We start from the raw sequence: 15,109 nt of genomic DNA on the forward strand, positions 1-15,109 counted from the left end.
ATATTTAATTTGGAAAGGAACAAAGTTTTCAAAATATGGTATCTTTATAGCTCTTCTGTGAGATTATTCCCAGGGCAGGAGTTTTAGAGAACCCTTCCTTTGGTAAGAGCCACTGTGCCCAACAAGGATTGATGGCACCTGGGCAACCTGTGACCTTGTGTTCTAAGTGATGCTGGGGCAATACCTTGCAAACCTGCATTCAGAACATACTCGAAGTGAGTATTAAAGGGCAAACACGAATAAGCTAAAAAATAAAACTGTGTTAGGTACACAGAAAAAGCAAGAAGATGAAAATACATAAAGAGGCAGGGCCTGAGCAGCCTCCAAAAATAATTAAACCTAAGCTAGAAGACTATGGAGTAAGAAAATATCAAAGAACAATTGAAGGGATTCTTTCTGTCAAATATAAAAGGAATTTTATGATATTTCAAAAACCTCTGCAGTTCTGATGTGTTTTCTGTTTTTAAAGTGATCGTTTAAATGTACAAAACAGATTCTAAAGAAAATCTGTATTTAAAATATCTATGCGCAGTACATGTTAAAGAAATGTCCAGCTAATTAAATGGATAATTCTTCATTGATATCAAACTTGTGCAAAAATGGGTCTGAAGCATGTTGAGAACAGAATCTTGCATTGTTTTTATTTTGTGTTACAGGTTATTTTGTAAATGTTGCAGCTGTCTTTCTCATGGCCATTACACAGTTCTGAGTTATGTCAAATAGCAAATGGATATTTCATTTTGCAACTTTTTCTTTAACTGGAAAGAGCACAACATTTGAAATCCTGGTGTTCATCCTACTGAAAACTTTAATTCAGAAAACAATGTAGAGCTTGAATTTGGACCCAGATATCATACAAAAATTGTGCTGGATTTTTACGTAAATCAGTTTATGCCAAGTAATCTTGTTTTCACAAATCCTAGAAAGGCAAAGCTACATATTTTCCTAGTTGTAATAGGCAATATTTACTACCTCGAGTGACATGAGATATTTAAGAGTTCAAATAAGCAATTTGTAACTTTTAGCGGAAAAATATCAATGGTCCAGCTTGACTCAGACTATAGGTGGATAAGGTTTTCACATTGGCGTATTTTCAACAGGCAGATGCCTCTGTTGTTAAGCAACGTATGTGAATAGTACCTCTAGGAACTCACCATATGACCTTACCTGAAACTTGTACAGTTGCTGCCTTAACATTTTTGCAAACTTTATGATTTACAGTGCACAACCTGATATCAGGAGCAGAATCTGCTTTCTTGAAGAGCAGAGCTCTTAATTTGCAGCAACTTATCAATTATCGTTCCTCCACAAAAGTAAGTATTCTCTTGGTAGCAGTTTCTTACGGTACTGTGGAGATGATGTCACAAGCAGAAAAAATGGAGTTACATATCAGCAAAATAACTTTTTATAACACTCACAGATCCATACTAGTCTCTCCCATGTCCTCTGCTCCAGAACCTAATTCCAAGGAGGGCTTCATGAGAGCGAGAAAGGTTGTGAGAGGGGTGAAACATTTACCCTGTCATACACTGTACTCAAGGGAGTAATACATGTGTTTCACTGCCAAGCAATATTGTCACAGGATATGTGTCTGTGCATAAACACACACCGTAATATTTAAAGAGTAGCTCAGGGTGGGCCATACACCTGTAGAATCAAATTACTCTTATTAAGTAACTCACTAATACCAAAAGTAAAAAGGGGGCTTGGTCACATCACGTTGACTCAAAAAGTACTGACTTTTGGGGAGGAATTGCCAAAATAAATACATGAAATAGTTTATTATAAATGAGTTTGAGATATGTAATTTTTCTACCACAGGGAAAAAAAATAGTGTTTTCAGAATGAAAATCACAAAAGGAAGTTTAAATGAAATAGTGCTGTGGTACAAAGTCAGATTTGGCGAAACTGTGATTTAGTATTTACATTATAACTGATAATGTCTACAAATACTTCTGTTTCTTTTTCATTATTAGATACTTCTAGTATGTTGCCACATCTGTTGTGGGCAAAGCAGTATTTATGCTCATTTATTCAGATTGTTGGGGCATCCTGGGTTCTTCGTTAGGCACAGAGACATCCATGTATGTCCTGAATAAGAAAGATCACTGATACCGTTGAAGAGAGATGAAAGTGGAAAAATGGGGAGGAAGTTCAGGGAAACAAGTAGGTACCATTCATGGCAAAAGCAACTTTTTGCCAGGTAGGTAAAGAAGCAATTTATTAGGAGATTCTCCACATATGTATGGGAGGAGCCACTTGGCTATTTGGAACTGCTACAAGTTGTGAGTAGATACCAGCATAAGATAAAGATCTGAGGTGGACGACGACATATTGATGGATGTTTTGGTTCATCTTAATGTTAAATATTACTGTTTAGATCATTTGAAAAGACCTCAATAAAGTATAGGAGTTTTACTGCACTAGTTTTTTTATGTTTACATAATTGAAAATCACATCTGCTAGGGGTGGCTTTGTTTTCAAGGCTCAACAAAGTTCTGCATGTTTGCTTATATTGTTATGGATGGTTGCCCTAATTTCAGTGAGAAGGCTAATTGTAGTAAAGATGAATGCGAGTGTAAGAGTTTGCATGATAAAGGCCTAGAGCCTTTATATAGATCCATTCCTCTCCCAGAGCACAGAAATAAAAGGTTCATCACTGGACATACCGCATTAAGGACATGTTTGCTGCATGCTTTGTGCACAACATTACATTCTATCCAGTATATATTGTTAAAATTCATATAGGAAATTGGCATTCCTTGTGAAAGTTTATTTCTCTTAAATTCACAATCCCGTGGCTGTTATTAATCCTCTAAGTACAGAACTAGATTCTGTTAGCAGAACTTTACTGCATTTTAACTAAGGGGACTGCTTTCTGCATGTTGCATTCTGTTTCTCTCCTGCTGGATAAAAGCTATCCAGAAATGCATTCCAGAAATCTGGTTGCTTGGTTTCATGCTCTGCAAGCATCGGTTGCCATAGCGTTTTAGAAAAATACCTTTTCAGGAAGGAGATACGTAATCAAATATAGTCCACTGAAGTTGTGCTGAATGAACCATCTGTTAACACATTGAAAGTAACGTATTTGTAGATTAAATGATTAGTAAACTTTAATTTCCTGTTACAGTTGGAGAAATATAAAAAAAGAGGGCATGAGAATATCTTCAGAAGCATCCCTTTACATACCATGAAGCTGCGTACCCTTTGAATGTACCTCATTACAAATGTCTTGCGACTGTTATAAACTGACCTTCAACAACCAAGTCTTTCTGGAAAGCAAACCAGGCAGTTCCCTCCACCTAGACTGCACACATTTTTGTAGACACTCTACCTCTGAGCCACTGGAACAATTAATGCCTCCTCGTTATTAAACCAGAATGTGCCCAGTACTGATCAAAAAGCATTCTATTCATTCACATCATTCTTGTTCAAATGTTGTTTTACATGTTGTTGTAATAAAAATATGCAAATTCTTGTCTTTGATCCCAAAGAACTAGGCATTATACAAATTTAAAGTAAAGTCACTCGGTCCATACAGCCCACATAAACACGTAGTAGTAGTTCAGAGTGCCAGGAAGATGTTGAAACTGGACTGAGGTACTTCTGTCACAATTTGAAATAAGAAATAAAGTTCTTCTGCTTATTACTAGAAAACATAAAAACGACTTCTAGGTACATGACCCTGGTTGGTCCTCTGAAATCTCCTTTGTGCTGTTCAGGCATTCCATATTGAAAATTTCAAACCAGTAACTAATAGACTATGCTGTCTGCTTTTGTTAAATGGTTCAGCATATTTAGGTTTTTTATAATATGTCACCCTTTGTCCAAGTCTGAAGCTTTGCTTGTTGAGTATGAACTAGAACTATCTCTTAAGCTCAAGTGTGTTTTCAGCTACACTATGGTAATATTGGCTGTGGTATGGCTCTGTTTCCCTGCCAAGAAAACAATTTGGTGTTAACATGAAATTCACAATGTTACATATTCACTGGGGCAGCAGATATATGTAATATCATGAAATTTAATGAGCTGTAAAGTCACGAATCATATGAATTAATGTATCATTACTAAATCTCTGCATTGCTGAATTCATTTATTGCACGTGTACACAGAATGTTTGGTATTTTCTATGTATTTATTCAGGATCTTCTGAAAAAATATTCTTAATTGATTTGCCAAATCAAATCTTTGGAGCAAAAATTCTTTCTTTTTAGGAAAATTTTAATTGCAGGTGTTTTCTCCAGTACAGAACTTAATTCTAATAAAGATGAATAATGACCGAGTAACCAAGGATCTGGTAGCTAAGATACTCAACCGATTACATGAAAGCTCATCTCAGTGCTGAGTTGGGTGCCCTGTGCTGGTAAGCTGGGAAAAGTCTCATGGAAGGAAGTCTGATTGTACACAGGAATATCACCAAAATGTGTAGGACAAAAACTAAAGAAATGTCCTTATGTGATTGCACAGTGTGACTTTCACATAGATAGTGTGGAACTGCAATTGGATAAAAATTTTGAGTTATGTGTGCTCTCAATCTTCCAAAAAGACAAGCTGAGGTAATTAGTAGCACTTTACTCAGAACATGAGTTTTCCATTATTCCTGTGAGTTATTGCTTTCAAACAACACAATATCTCTTCTATGGTGACACCAACCAGTTATACTGTGCCATTTGGTTTGTTTGTTTGATTTTGTCAGAAAATGCCAATTCATTAAAAAGAAAGCTGGTTGCATTAGCACTATTTCCTTTTGGAAAAAAAATATTGGGAAAATGTATTGTGAAAGATCCTGCCTAGACATTTTCAACAACTAGAGTTCATTTTTCATGTTTTAAATAACTTTTCAGGCCTGTAACCTATATTTAATATATAAACAGTTCCCTTCTCCACAATTCAATAACCTGTAAATTATACATGTATAGTGGAAGCAGGAGTTAAGATCCAGAGTCCTCTCTCCCCTGCCTTTGATCACTCATAGCCTGCTCAATCTTCCGAGAAGTCTCCATGCCTTTGATCTCCTCTGCCTCCGTCTCTATGTTGTTCAGGTTATCTGAGGATGTTGATTATTTGAAAATGTCAGTTTTACTTACAAAATTATGCCAATTCGAACTTTAAAAAATTGAAATAATAGCCATTTGTACAAAAATATTGAAGAAGTCAAAATCTAGAATGAATATTTAAAACATTTTAATGTACGAAGTGTTAATTGCTCCAATATAAAAGTACTCAAAAATCTAGATTTGAAGGTTTGTGCTGTTTGGAGTGATATGTTTTTGCAGACTCAGAAATTCGCAGTAGGGAAATTGAAAAGTGGGATATTGGAAACTGTTTCCTATCCAGTTTTAATCATTTTTCCTTCAAAACTAGTTGATCCTTTAGTCTACTGTATCAAACACATACCTTACATTGGGCTATAATGCACATGTTCTTTCTTTTCAACTTAGAGATATGACCTAACCAGGTTTTTTTTGGCTAACAGAACTCAACCTGCTTAGAACATAACCCAGCAAAGTGCATACACGAGCCTCATGTTTTTGTAATTAAATTACAAAAATATGTGGGGTGTATTTGGATATGTGTACATACATACCTGCCTACAAAACATTCTGATGTTTTGGGAAGTAATGTCCAGATTTGTAGGAATATAAGGAGCTGAAGACGTATGTAACTTCCTTCCTGAAATAATTAAGAATGTTTCAAAAAATACTTATTTTGTCTCTTTGCCCATAAGCAGTTGAGTTGTGAGACTGGTCAGTTATAGCAGCTGGGTGATAGGTGACACACAGCATATGTTCTACCAAAGGCTACTTTTGGCACAAGACAGCTACGCAAAATGCTCTTCTTAAATAACATTGCATAAGATTTTAAGTTCTGAGCAACCAGGATTCGTATGGGGTCGTATGGGAAAGGTATGCAGTAAAAACATAAATACTGTTCACCACTGATTAAGAAACCAATGGTACAGAGAATGCCCTTTTGGCATCCTTTTTGTTCCCAGTTTATATTCAGGTCAAGAATGAATCCTAGGACAAATAAGTGGCCCTGGAGCACCCTTGCATGACCTGCAGGACAGGAGGGAACAGGAATGCATCCGTGCTTTTCACTGAGTTACATCTGTGCGGATCCCAGACCCGTGAGGAATTTTCATTCTGAAGCCTACTAGAGCATTCCTGTTGGTGAAGCTGTTCCCTATATGTTGCTGTGCAACTCAGCTAAGCACTGCAGCAGGTTCTAAAGGGGAGCATTGGGGTGGGAATTACACTGGCGCAGGTCTACGCACTAAGCATGCTGCTAAATCAGGAATTAATAAAAGAGTTTCTGGCTTCAATTCTTGCTATACTTGTCCTTGGCTTGAAGAGCTGTTAGCGAAAGAAGTTGATATTGCTTTATTTTTCACAAGTAGAAGGTGTGTAAGGATTTATTTGTTGTTTACTCTCTTCACTAGCTAATTCCCCGTGTTTACTGTCTCCCTGCTCTACTGACCAGGAATTAGATTAAGGTGTCTTCAGAGTTCAGTTTTCAAAAGTAGTGGTCAAGTTGGTGCAAACTGTGTAGGTGGTATTAAGAAATTATCTAATTCAAGGTAGTACTTATGATTCAATGCAGTGTACTTAACACTAAGCAATGTCAGGTATTCCATGCTTTATACAATAATGATAAATTGTTTATGAAAACAAGTTAATCTTTGGTACCTTTGGTTCTATAACTGAAAAAAACATCTAACTGCCATGGTACTTGGGCATTTCGAAGAGTGATGTGCTAAAAGCTTTTAACTTTGGGAAAAAATAGATGCCTCAGATTTTTTCGTCTGATGAATGGTGATGATAATGCTCAGTTGTGTTTGCACTTAGACCTGCAAGAGACGAATGAGATAAAGAGAATCTAAGAAGTGTTTTTTCTATGTCTAAGCCTTGGAGTATGTGAGGGGATTGAGCTCTGAACTTACTGAAAGCTTCTCAAGTGACAGTGGCGAAGTAAATGGGGGCTGGAAGAAGAATGCTGAAGGAAATGTTTTTGGCAAAGCTTTTCCTGTCATCAGGTTTGGTTTGGTATTTTCTAACACTACAGCATTTTTACCTGTCTGAGGTACTGTCTTGTTGTTTGTGGGGAAAGGATCATGTCATTTTGTTTCTGAATGATCACCCCTAAAAGCCTCAGTTCTTTTGAGAAATGGGGAATATCGATGGAGCGTGGCTCTTGCTTGGGCCTCGCTATGGGCTCCTCCCAGCACCGGCACTGCAGCCACGCTGCTTACTCTACCACAATGTGCTTCCCTGCGAAGAACAGAAGGGTGGCTCCTGTTTGCAGTGGGGGATTTCTTTGTACTGTGGAGAAGTTATTGGAAAAGGCTCATCTGAATTTTCAGCAGCTGTTACAATTCAGTATATTGGCACCCTTTGCTATTTATGAATACCTGCGCTCTTAAGGGAATAGCTGATCTTAAAACATCTGTGACGAAGGCTTTTCTGTGTGAACAAGAATATTGGCTGTCCATTACTCAGGTTTTTTTGCTGTTTATTTTTAAAGATTTTCTTTCTCTGGTAGTGAAGCAGAAAGAAGCTTGCGAAGTTTAGGTACCCAGTCATACAGCCAAAGTGGCCAAAAGTTTAACAGGTTGCAAATAACATAGCGAAAGTTTAGAGGAGAAGGAATTTAAAGCAAGATTGTTGAGGAAAATTTCAGAAAAGGGAAAATTACAGTTAAATTTGTGGTGAATGACATATCTGGCTCTTACCACAGAGCATCTTGCTTAAGTCTCTTAATTTGGTGCTGTTAACCTTAAGGAAGAAAAAAAGAGAAGGCACAGTGCCATTTGAAGATAGACTGAAAGTAGCAAGCAGATGATAACTTTTCATTTGCATGCGTTCCACAAATAATTTTTGTCACCTCTATATACTAGGGACTTTGAGAATGCAGTCTGCAGAGCAAGACCATTTTATTGCGGAGTGTTATGCTATGGAATATAGTACCTTACAGTTATCCAGAAATGTGTAATGCATCCAGCACTTGCATGTCCTCTTCACTTTGTGTGTTCATACTTGGTAGTTTTTGTTTTGTGTTTGAGAACAACCACGTGAAAGAGAAGAAATTCCCTTCCTCCTTGTCTCCGTCTCTCTTTACTCCAAGAGTGTTGCTGTGTTTCTTGCTCGTTCTCTCTCAGCTTTTCTGTAAAGTCTTCTATGGGTTGCCATTGCCCAGGGAAGGCTCGGAGTTTTTCTTTCCAGTTAGTTTGCAAACTGCCCGCTAAGCTCAGAAGGTTGAGGTGCTGGTTGTTCTGCGGGAGCCAAGTACTGACATGGAAACCACATTCAGCTGTGAGCAGAAGCCCTCAGCCCAGCCGAGGTTTCCTGTCTTCTTTGCCGTCCCCTTCCTGCCTCCCGGGTGGAGGAAGGATTGGTGCCCTTTTCTCCCGTGGAGAAGTTGGTCCTGTGCAGCCTCCTTCCACCCAGCCTCCCCACCTCCTCCAGCTGCAGATGAACAGGGCCAGGCGCTCCTGCAGATGAGTCCTTTTGGTTCCCTTTGTGTTTTCCTTGTGTTAGTTCATAAGCAAAGCACTCTGAGATTCATCCACGTCTCTAATTGTCGCCGGGCACATATGCAAGTGATTTTTTTAACAGCTTTTTAACATTCTTCTTGAATATTGGTGAAGTGAGTACTCATTGTTGAGAGCTATCCACATGTTGAAAAGTTTTTCCACGCAGGAAAGTAAAACTGACTGTGTAGGATTCTATGTCTGTTGTCTCTCAAAAGCTGCTGCTCAGATTTGCCCAGCTCAGACTGCTTATTATTTGTAATTAGTGGCAAACACCCTTCTGAGATCTGAAAGTCAGGCTGTTGCCTTGTCCTTTTCACATCATCACTGATAACAATAGTAGTTAATTTGAATAAGATGTGAGTTCATTGTTGTTTAGTTGGAGATTTCTACTCAATTCTAATGAAACCTTTGTTTTTCACCATGGTTCAAAACGCACTTGGATTCTTAGGTTTCACCTTTGTGAGTGGTTCCTTTGAAGACATTGATGTATTGTGGCCTAGACATTTTTATGGTTAATGGTAAAACATAAGGTGGAACGAACAGAGCTTGAGTCCTATGTGCCCTGTTAGGAAAAAAAAATAATAATCAAAAATCTGTTTTGATCTGCTGACTCAAATCAATAAGAAACATACTAAAGTGACAAAAATGGAATCTCGAGTTTCTGTTTCTACATACTTGTTAATTAAGGACATTTCAATTGTCTTCTGATTTTTATGAATCTGGATAAATGAATTTAGTTTTAAACAATCTCAAGGAGATTTTTTAATCTCAAAGATCTTTATGGGAGAATCCACCCATGTCATTTTTATGGCTGAGGCATAATGACATACAGAGTTTACCTGTGGTCCCTGGAAGTCAGTGTGATCTCCACGGTCTAGGCCATGGGACTATTGTGGCAAGTAGCCCGAGTGACAAGCAGCATTTCCCCTTGCTGACAGCACCGAGGCAGCCACCTTTAGCTCACAGGGAAAAGTGTCTCTGGATTCAAAACCATGCACGTGGCATTTCACCCCAAAAGACCATTTGAGAGCGCTTACACCACCTCACTGCGTTGGAGGGCCTTCCTCGGGCTGCTGGCCCTCGAAAAGCTCCAGATCTGGAAAAGAGAGGAACTAAGCCACGGGCTGTTTTACTGGGGCTGTAGCAAGTTTCTCTTATGCCAGGCGGGTCCCACCAGCTGGGCCCCAGAGCGGGGCCAATCCCAGGCGTGCTGGCTCGACAGGCAGAGCGGGGTCGCATCCATCCCCTGATGTTGTACCCAGCATCTTCTCCTGGCCCCTCGCCGCTGCTGGGCCATGGGAGCTGCTCCTTCTCCCTTCTCCTCACCAGCATCGCCCTTCATCATCCGGAGAGGCTGCCCTGAGTGCTTTCCTCCACCCAGCCACACCTGCCCTCCCCAAAACCTGGGTCTGGGGGCTGCCCCGCACCACCAGCCTGCTGCCCGCACCGCCCCGGCCTGGGCACAGCCGCGGGTGCCGCCAGCCCCCGTGGCCGGGGGACAGCCCCGGCACCTCCCCGCGAGGGCTGCGCTGCCCTCCTAGCTGTCTTCCTCCACTTCAAAGCCCCCATTCTCACACTTCCTTCCTTCAGTAATGAACCTTCAATTTCCTTCAGGTAAATAAAGTGAAACTGGAAAGAACTGTAAAACAAAACATAAAAGTAGCCGAGCTGGAGGGTTACTGCCTGCAGTGGCCCTGGGAATGGTTTTTCCTGTCCTCCCGCTGTGGTTTCTAGCCTGTTGTCTCCCACTTTGTTCGCCCTTCCTTACCAGTTTTTTAGCTGTAAACTCTTTAGCATGCAGCCTCCTCTTCGCAGGAGCATTTGTACAGATGCTAACAGGTAGAGAGGCTTCTCCCATGTCTCTGTTTTATTAATGTGAGAATCAGACAAATTACCACCTTTTTAAAATCTCTTCTGCAGTAGCTACTAAGCTTCGTGGTCTAGAAACAGTCAGTGGATTTTTTGGTCATTTGTTCTTAAGGCTGAGCTATGAGATAAATTATTCTATACAAGGTTTTTAGGCGCTGGGAGAGTGTGCATATGTTGCTTAGTAGGTTACATGGTATTTTCATTTGGAAGTGACATTTTACGTGACATTTTACCTTAGAACAATAGATGGGCAAACCCGAAATTGCAGGTCTGTAGCAGAAGAGTTACGTCTACTACTTGGTCTATTTAGTAACTTACATCTCTTATAAATTCTGCCTGATTGCATCTCTTTTCACAAAATCCAGATTAAATGCATTTTGACCGGTCTCAAATGCACTGGTTTGCAAACTTGCAGAGCAGCTGTCCTACTCACTAGTGTAGATAAGAGGGCTCAGATGAAGTGGTTTGTGCTGCTGGAAAGACAACCAGCTTTCTCAGGAGACTGCTTTGAGGGAGATTGCAGCAATATTGCATCTCCACTGTTACTAGTGGGTATTGCCACACACGTATAATCTGTGCTAGATAAAATCAGGAGGTAATAAAGACAGGTAAAAAGAAGAGATGAGAGATCTGCTGTGTACTTCTTTTTTTCTTTCTTTTTTATTTTGTTAAAGGAGCAAAAATGTCTAGGGGATGGCACATTAACTCAGGGAAAAGCCAGTGCTGCTTTAAATCAGACAACTTGTTATACCAAGTGCTTTATTTTGGGAACCATTTCCGTATGTTATGAAGGAAAGTTGCAGACTAGGCAAGTTTACTAGACCTTTAATTGCTACATTTAGGAGAAAGGCGCCTTTTTTTTTTTTTTTCTTTCCCTTTCCTTCCCCCCCCGCCCCGCTTTTTAACGACAAGAAGCCAGAGTTTGCTGTGCAAATGAAGCAGGCTTTGCAAGAATCAGATTCACTTTGGACGACTCTTCACATTCCTAGTCATCATTACATTAGGTGGCACAATTCCATCTCTGGTTGATGGGCAGAAAAAGTGGGCAGCCTGCCAGGTAGACGTTTCCATGGCTCCCAACCCCCAAAGGTGATGCGTTTTTCAGCTAATTCAATGAAGAGTGGGCTGAACTTTGGGTATAAACTAGACAATAGCTGCCTTCGCAGTATCAGCAGAATGGTTTATGGGAATGCACTCCACATTTGGCAGAGCGTCATGTGACCTTACGGCTGAGATTTTGTGATGGTGCCAACGGAGACTTGGAAAGCAGCGCCCGTTCTGACTTTTTTCCTCTTTTCTTACATGGCTCAGAAAATGGTGGATCTTAATACTTGACTTTAGCCAGACTCAGCAAGCGATTGAGCTTTGAAGCACAACTTTGCCTTTATTCTGGCTTTTTTGGCACACCACCAGGAGGCTGTCCCTTTCACGCCTGATAAATTCTGCTTCTTATCTCCAAATAGAAAAAAGAAAGAAAGAAAATATAAGCAGAATATTTATGACTCATAACTGCATTTTAACTGTCTGTTTTATTTTTTTATTGCTGACCTGTAGTTCAGAACAGCCCTCCTGAGTGCTTGAAGGATAAAAGTTGTTTTTTCATTTTTCTGCCTTTTTTTTTTTCCTTCCTTCCTCCTGTTTAATGAACAGGCATTTGAACCGGGCAAACGGGGCGACAGCATTGAACGTGAGATCATTGCAGCATAGTGTAGCAAACTGGCATCGTGCCTTTTCACCCCTTTGCTCCGGCAGATTTGTGCAATCCCCATTTATAAAACCAGCGCAGGGGCGAGGTGAATTTTCTGGTCTCTCCCCACCTCTAGTCCTGTGCAGGCAGTTGCGGCAAGGATTGGTGCAGCTTTTGCGCAGTGCTTTGTGCCTGGAATTCCGAGAAGAGCGCACGAGAGAGAAGACAGGCATCCTGGTCTTCTTCCGAGAAAGAACAGGAGCCCTAAGAAGAAGAAACAAATCTGAGTTTGTCCTACATACAAGAGTGCAGGAAAAAAAAAAAAAAAGTGACTCTCCTGCTTCAAAAAAAACCCCAAAACCTGGCATGTTTCACTACAGAGACATCAGGATGTGTTAGAGCTTTTTAAAACAGTGTAACAAATTGAGCCTAGGAGATTGATTCTTTTAGTAAAAAAACAAAAAAAACCAAAAAAAAAAAAGAAAGAAGGAATGATTTTTTTTTTTTCCACTATTGCTCATATAGCAGTATTTGGCACTGGGTGAAAACGTACCTTTCATATCAGGTATAGCTTCATTTTCTTTTTTTCCTCTTTTTCCTTTTTAAGCTGTTTTAAACATGTTGTTTCAAACTGAGTCCTTGTGTATTAATTTTAATGTACTCAGCTGTTCACACTTTTAAAAACTAGGTTTTTTGCGGTATGTTTGATCTAATACTGCTAAAACTAGAAAGTAAACAAAAAATAGAGGATCTGTAGAAATAAGTGGTTAGGCACATTTTGTCTTAGCTAAACACTGGAGTTATGCAAAGACCTTAATGTTACATTTATTCAGTCTAAGCTTTGGTTATCTCTAAGAAAGTTGTGAGTATTTAGATCTGGTTGCTAAGGAAAGTAAATGCTTTTTTTTATGGTGTGACTCATGCTTTCGGTTTCTAAAGAAGGGAAGAGAAAAAAAAAAAAACCTGTCGAACTGTTAGAAAGGATCGCTCTTATAGCCATTATATTAAAGTTATTATCGAGTTAATTCATATATGCTTTTCTTACGATTTGTATCTAAATCCATTACAAAGAATTCAGTTTAATAAGCACTGGAAGAAAAGTCACATTATTGGGACATTCATGAAGTAAGCCTTGTTTGCAGCTAGTAACAGTGACTATTTTAAGATGTTCGGTAAAGCAGCACTTGTCCAGGAATAGCTGAAAACAGTGTTTAAGATATCAATTCAGAATGTTTGTGATAAATGCATGCAGAGTTACAGTAAGTTTTGAACATATGATGCTTTAGTAGAGCCTTTTTCTTAGAGCATTTGTCTGTCTGTTGTACCATATTACTAGGCAATTAGAAGAGTGTATAGCAAAATTCATTCTGACTGACAGATTTTGAAAAAGCTCAGCCAAATTGGTGTTTTATGTGCTTCAGAATTTTTTTTTTAATATTTTCCTAGCCTTTTTAATTTATGTTAAAAATACGGATGTCCTCAGCTAGAAATTACTTTGAAACTTCCAATGTTTTTTTCCTCAAAAACTCTGGTATTTTTTCTAAAATGTTCTTGGTAGGTGTTTGTCTAATAAAAAGCTTTATAAATATATTATGACTTTAAAAAGTAGAATTGTTTTAACACGTGTTTCACTTTTTATACATTGCTGATTTTACAGTAACTTCTGAGATTATTTGCTAATTTTGCTACTTTATATTTTTGTTGTTCTGCAATGAATTCTGGGAAATTGCTGAACAGAGACCTTATGTATATGACACATATACCTCCATTTGCCCAGTTTGTACCAGAAAGTGTTTCTTAGATTTATGGTGATACTGCCCTCCCCAATAGTATGTCATTAGTACCTCGGTCTGTTGAGGAACCAAGGCTTGCATTATCTTAAAAGAACTTTTAAAGTTTCTACGTCTGATCATAGTAATCACTTTTTTTTTTCTTTCCGTAAAATTTTGCAAACATTTCTTGATTTAAGCTATTTAGTTTATCCCAGTATTTTTATGAAGTTCCCTACCAAATTACCTCATTATATGCACTATTTGATAAAAACTGTTTATTTTTGTTAGGCATGCTCCTTCCCTTCCGGAATTCCTAATAAATTTAAAATATTTGTGGGGTGAAAAAAACCCTAGTAAATACTAAATTAAATAGTCCCTTTGCCAAAGTGTGCGTGTTCACAGCATGTCTTCCCATGGCCCTGAAAGGGGCGTCAGCAGTGAGTCGATTTTATATCTTAAAAGCATAATTACTAATTTTGTGTATGTTTCATGTTGTTCTGAAAACACTTTACATAAAACAGATATTTTAAAATCTTTCTCTCACTTTTTGTTTTAGTGAAAAAAAAAAAAACGAAAAAGGAAACTGAAGAAGTTAATTATACCAGAATTCAGCGAAGGTAATACAGTGATCTTAATTTTTTTTTTTTGTTAAAATAAAGTTAATGGCAAGAACATGAAGCAGATTATCTTTAAAAGAATTTCTTTCCTTAAAAGAGCCTATAAATATGATTTCACAGATATGTATTAAACTTTTGTTATAATTATTTTCTGTAGGGAATATTGCAGTTTAAGTAGCCTTTGTACTCTGTGTTTCCATGAAGCTTTAGAATGAATTGAAAGATCAATACATAATTTGTTCTTTTGTTATGCCTAGTGAATAAATAACATAGATGTATTTAGTAGTATATTACTAGTATATTTATAGTACATGTGTCTATTTGCCAATATAAAACTATAATGCATTGACCAATTATTTTTGAAATGTGGAATATCTCTTCTATTCACAAAAAAAAAAAAAAGGAAAAGGAAAATTGGAGAAGTGATTTTATAGCACTTATTACAATCATTCAGTAAATTACATATGCAGTCTGCATACTTATTTCTGATACTAGGATAACTATTCTAGTTTGAGTTCTTGTCTTACATATCTCTTCAGTGTCAGCAGAAAACAATTATAAAAATATCATTCCTTCTGATTACTGAAGTGTTGTATGTGAAGTGAAAGCAGGTTTAAAACAGATTGATCCA

General features: G+C 38.3%; 1 long non-coding RNA gene across 1 annotated transcript in view; it reads left to right on the top strand.

Moving 5' to 3' along the window:
- LOC135998463 (uncharacterized) overlaps positions 1-15,109 on the top strand; it is a 104,047-nt gene that overhangs the window by 50,405 nt on the left and 38,533 nt on the right. The window contains exon 4 of the long non-coding RNA XR_010607535.1: positions 14,418-14,478. This is a non-coding gene — a long non-coding RNA (uncharacterized LOC135998463). The remainder of the gene's footprint in view (positions 1-14,417; positions 14,479-15,109) is intronic.

The sequence above is a fragment of the Caloenas nicobarica genome, chromosome 1 (assembly GCF_036013445.1).
Source record: "Caloenas nicobarica isolate bCalNic1 chromosome 1, bCalNic1.hap1, whole genome shotgun sequence".
Classification (NCBI taxonomy): Eukaryota; Metazoa; Chordata; class Aves; order Columbiformes; family Columbidae; genus Caloenas; species Caloenas nicobarica.